The following is a 5953-nucleotide window of genomic DNA, read 5'->3' on the forward strand; positions in this document are numbered from 1 at the left end:
GAGACATGATTGTTTTTGTTGCCGTTTTCGGAGCCTGTGGTGTCTACAGAGACCGCGTTTTTTTTTTTTACAGTGTGTTTAGGGGACAGTCAGCTAGCCGATAGTGAGGAGACGTTTGATGTATGTGACAAAAAATGTTTTGGCCCCACATCGCTTAGAGAACCTTTAAGGCAATAAGCCCAAGTAAATTTCTTCATATCCACCAACAAAATAATTAAACAAAATGTTAAAGTGTAAGTTGAAACGAATAAGATCATCAAAATGGTTAGAACTTAATCCAAGCAAAAACATATTTTTTTATGGACCAAATACGTTAACAGCCTTTGCAGTACAAGTAACACAAGGAGAATGTTGCATATTTTGCCACAAAACTGTCTAGTCTTTTGCACTGAGCCAGTTTACATTATCAGGAGACAATCTCTCTTCTTTTGGACGATGTGGCCTGAGAGTGAAAACAACCTCTCACAGGGCACTATGGTTGCAGGTGTGGACAGGTACCTGCATGCTATGCGTGCCATTAAAACATGTGCTCCTTCTCTTGATGGCCACCACTGCAGTGGACACTGGTCCATGTTGATTTTCGGCTCTGATTTGTTGCATTCCAGACATTTGTCTATAGATACTGAATCATCCGAATCTGAAGAATCAGATGAACAAAACAAGAACTCAGACATCCTGGTCTTCTTTGGTGGCTGTTTTCCTGTTGTCTCTTTTGACGGTTGTTGTGCCAGCCTCTCCTCCTTTACCAGGCTGCTTATTGAGGTCCACAACTCATCCCTTTCGTCTTTGGGAAGACACTTAAGGTCTTTAAACCTGGGGTCCAGAACAGTAGCCATCTTCAGCCATGTGAGGTTGGTGCTTTCCTTACTTTTAGATAGGTCTATGGTAAACACCTTCTTGAACCTCATCACATAGACTGGATCATCATCTGATGGCTCCATAACACGAAACAAGTGGCAAAATGCTGGTTACACCACTGAACAATAAATGTACTGCTCACCCCCTAGGAGTTCGGTCACATTTCTGCAGAGGAATGCACAAGTTGTTATGTCAGTAAATTGTTATTAATTATACAGTGGCACACACAAAAAGTCAGAACACATACAGAGACAATTAGAGTGTAATGATGTCTATCTGTTTCAGTTGTTAGGTGTCGGTCGTTGTTTAACTGTAGCTTTGTTTCTGAGTTTCTTTGTTTTCCTTGGATTTCCCTTTTGTTTATTATTATTATTATTATTATTAAAACTAGAGTATGCATTTGGATTCCTCCTTGCCTCACCGTTACATGGAGGAGTATGAAACACACTAGGTATGTAACTTTTGAGAAAAATCGGTAACACTTTATTTGAAAGGGTGTGCACAAGACTGACATGACACTGTCATAAACATGACATAACACCGGTCATGAACATGAAGGAGTCTTTATGACTGTTGTCATTAAGTGTCATTCGGTAAATCATGACACTTTTAATGCAAAGTTGACATTATTTAAAATGTCTTTGTTAGGACAACTTGACATTAGAAATCATAACCTGTCAACCTGTCACAAATATGTCATAACAGGTCTAATTATCAAAATTAAAGAAGTTATTTAGGTTTGTGTTAACATTACATTACCCTGTCATATGTTATGATTGGTTTTAACTTTAGTTGTCATGACACCATTATATCTGTGACATGAATATTTTACTTGTCCTCATAAAGTGGAACACATTGTAGTAGTTATAAAGATGTCATTAAGGGTTATTACACTGTCAAATGCTTTTACAACAGTGTCATTAATATTTCCCCTTACATCAAGTAAAGTGGAACACGTTATGGACTAGTTATGATTTCTTGGTTAATGTCAAGTTGTCATAACAAAGACATTTCTGTCTTTGTTAATGTCAAGTTGTCATAATCAAGACATTTTTGTCTTGGTTAATTTCAAGTTGTCATAATCAAAACATTTTTGTCTTGGTTAATGTCAAGTTGTCATTACAAAGATGCTCATCTCCATGCTCATTTCATGACATCTCCAAGAGGTCATATCAGCTAATGTGTTTAACAAACATTCTGTCACAGGAGCCAAAAAAATAACAAAAGATACAACTAATGGAAACACTAATCACTGTTATGGTGACTTAAAATGAAACACATTATAGTTAAACTTCAATAGCAACTTCCCCAGACAGCAAACTGACATTGAATCAACGTGGAAACGACGTCTCTCATGACATTAAAACAATGTTGATTTTGCTCATCGAATTAACGTTGAACCAACGTCAGACGCGGCATTCTTCAAAGCTAAATGAAAATCGAAAATTGGTTTGCTTTCATAACGTTGAAACAACGCGTTGATTTCAAGTTGATTTTCCGTTAGTTTTAAAAGAATGACGCGTCTGACGTTGGTTCAACGTTAATTCGATGAGCAAAACAATGTCAGATCAACGTTGTTTCGATGTCATATTTCCACGTTGATTCAATGTCAGTCTGCTATCTGGGTCTGTAGACATCTAACAGAAGTACATTCAATCAGGGGTGTGTTTCTCGAAAGCAAACAGGATCGCAGAGTTGTGTGTGATGGAGCAACAGCTCCCGACCTGCAGTTAGAAGCAGAGTTTATAGATTGCATGACATGTGGACTCAAAAAAATCCGTATCTTGAGCAAAATAAGCAGCTGATATTCAGAACAAACTGTCTTTTATGTAGAATACATACAAACGTCATTTACATCTTTGAGTTTGTCAAGAGATTTAAAGGACCGTTTTTGAAGAGTGTGCATGTGCGAACCTGCTCTAGTATGTAAGAACGAGTCTATGATTGAATCTGGAAATACAGTGGGGCCAAAAAGTATTTAGTCAGCCACTGCTTACCTTGTGCAAGTTCTCCTACTTAGAATGATGAGAGAGGTCTGTAATTTTCATCGTAGGTGCACTTTAACCATGAGAGACAAAATGAAAAAAAAAAAAAAATCCAGGAAATCACATTGTAGGATTTTAAAATAATTTATTTCTAAATTATGGTGGAAAATAAGTATTTGGTCAATAACAAAAGTTCAACTCAATACTTTGTAACATAACCTTTGGCAATGACAGAGGTCAAACATTTCATGTAAGTCTTCACCAAGTTTGCACGCACAGCTGGTATTTTGGCCCATTCCTCCATGCAGATCTCCTCTAGAGCAGTGATGTTTCGGGGCTGTCGCTGGGCAACACGGACTCCACAAATTTTCAATGGGGTTGAGGTCTGGAGTCTGGCTAGGCCACGCCAGGACCTTGAAATGCTTTTTTACGGAGCCACTCCTTCATTGCCCAGGTGGTGTGTTTGGGATCATTGTCATGCTGGAAGATCTAGCCACGTTTCATCTTCAAGGCTCTCACTGATAGAAGAAGATTTTGGCTTAAAATCTCACGATACGTGGCCCCGTTCATTCTTCCCTCAACACGGATCAGTTTTCCTGTCCCCTTTGCAGAAAAACAGCCCCAAAGCCTGATGTTTATTCCCCATGCTTCACAATAGTTATGGTGTTCTTGGGACGCAACTCTGCATTCTTCTTCCTTCAAACACGACGAGTTGAGTTTTTACCAAAAGTTCTATTTCGACCACATGATATTCTCCCAATCCTCTTCTGGATCATCCGTATGCTCTCTGGCAAACTTCAGACGGGCCTGGACATGTGCTGGCTTAAGCAGGGGGACACGCCTGGCACTGCAGGATTAGAGTCCCTATCGGTGTAGTGTGTTACTTATGTTAGCCTTTGTTACTTTGGTTCCAGCTCTCTGCAGGTCATTCATCAGGTCCCTCCATGTAGTTCTGGGATTTTTGCTCACCGTTCCCATGATCATTTTGACCCCACGGGATGAGATCTTGTGTGGAGCCCCAGATCGAGGGAGATTATCAGTGGTCTTGCATGTCTTCTGTAAAGACACAAGGCGGGTCTGATCAGGGGGGGGGAATTTGCATATCATAATTAATAATTGATAATTAATAATTATTCATACAGATTTGGATCAGACCGGTCTTACATGTTAATTTATTAATTTTACCCATATGCATACATGTGCATCCCCGCAATCAACCACAAATTAATTGTTATTGATTGCAAGGACCACGTTTTACAAGATAGGCAAAATCAATTAGCTCAATAAGTTATATAGCTTGTGAAAACAAATTCTGTGGCCACTAGAATCTGCCTTCCCTGCTCTATAACCAAACACCCTCTTAGGTATTTATAGTTCTGTAAAGCGTGTAGCTTTAAATTGACATTTCATTGACCCGTATTATGAGCAAGACAATCAGTCAAGGTAAGCATATTTTGTATTTAATAAAGTTACTACTTAAGCATTTACTACGTGACAATGATACATGTATTTACAAACATTAAAACACAAACTAAGACGACGCAGAGCGTTTAGACAATGGATACGCGCAAGTTAAGTGAGATGGAGAGAGAGAGTGAGTTGTGAGAGAGAGAGTTACGTTCATCAAAACAGTCAGTTAACCTTTCTGAACACCACAAAAACATTTTCTTAAGGCTTCTTAGAAGCTCTAAAAGAAGGTATACTTGCAGGGCACAATTGGGTCTGTGTGAGTCGTGGGCTCGTTGCACGTGTCGGCTAGAGGTGCGCCGGTCCGGCGCACGTGCGTCACGTGAAGCGCGGCCGCGGCGTGTTTGCGCGGCCCGTCCCGACTCGTTCATGGCTGCTTTGTTCCGTGGGGAGTCACGTGGCGTTCGTCGGCATTTAGCGCCAGCGTTTGAAAGGCTGAGAGCCTTTGAGGTTACGTTACCCGAGGAGATAGTTCGGCAAAGTCCACTCCCTTTCCTGGAAGACGAACTTGGTAGTCCACTTGAGGAAAAGATGAAACTTTTAGACGAACAAAAGGAAAGATCCATGGTTGGATCAGAGTCCCATGAGGTTTACATGTTGAGCGCTGGAAAGTTCAGAAGAGAGCGAGGGCGGACCTGCGTTCTCACATTTATCACCTTGGAGAAATCCATCCCCTTCCTGTTGGCTTGAGCCAATCGGAGAGTGGATGTTGCACGCGGGAAGCTTTCTTTTGTTCCTCAGCGCGCGCTTCTCGTGGAAGGGGGTGTGTTAAATGAGGGTTTTGCAATAGCAATTTGATCTTCATTGGCAGTACAACGAATTAAAAATACACTTTACTTTACATCTCTATGCATATTCGAGTGTTTCATTCAATAAGCATTCTAGAGATATCAAGGAACATTATGTTATATCAAAGGAATATACACTTATGTTTCGAATGCATGACGAAGGTATTTTTAATTCCTATTTAAACTGTGACCAAACAAAGTTATTTCACTGTGACATGGGGAAGACACATATACATAAAAAACCATTGAAAACATTTTGTTGAATGTTTTTAAACACCAAAAGTCCTTCTCTTTGTTCAAAAACATTCCACACATTCCGATGTGTGGGGGAAGTGAAAGGTTTGTGTGTGCGTGTATGTGTTTCAGAACTTCGCCTGGCCAAGATTCATTACACTTCCATTTTCTTACAATTGCTCCCACAGATGATTTTTTCACACCAAGCTGCTTGCCTATTGTAGATTCACTCTTTCTAGGCTGGTGCAGGTCTACAATTTTCTTTCTGGTGTCCTTTGACTGCTCTTTGGTCTTGGCCATGGTTGAGTTTGGAGTGTGACTGTTTGAGGCTGTGGACAGGTGTCTTTTATACAGATAACGGGTTCAAACATGTGCCAATAATACAGGTAACGAATCGAGGACAGAAGAGATTCTTAAAGGGTTAGTTCACCCAAAAATGAAAATTAAGTCATTAATTACTCACCCCCATGCTGTTCCAACCCCGTAAGACCTTCGTTCATCTTCGGAACACAAATAAAGATATTTTTGATTGAATCTGAGAGCTGGATCAGTACACATTGGCGATTCTAGGGGGTGGATTTCTGAAAGCTCATTGGCCACCCCTGTGGCCACCCCAGATCA

At 40.3% G+C, this 5953-nt stretch overlaps 1 pseudogene; it reads right to left on the bottom strand.

The window, feature by feature from the left end:
- Positions 1-333: 333 nt before the first annotated feature.
- Positions 334-5632, bottom strand: LOC148970530 (E3 SUMO-protein ligase ZBED1-like; annotated as a pseudogene).
- Between the last annotated feature and the right edge of the window lie 321 nt (positions 5633-5953).

This window comes from Pimephales promelas, chromosome 20 (genome assembly GCF_988280905.1).
Source record: "Pimephales promelas chromosome 20, fPimPro1.hap1.1, whole genome shotgun sequence".
Classification (NCBI taxonomy): Eukaryota; Metazoa; Chordata; class Actinopteri; order Cypriniformes; family Leuciscidae; genus Pimephales; species Pimephales promelas.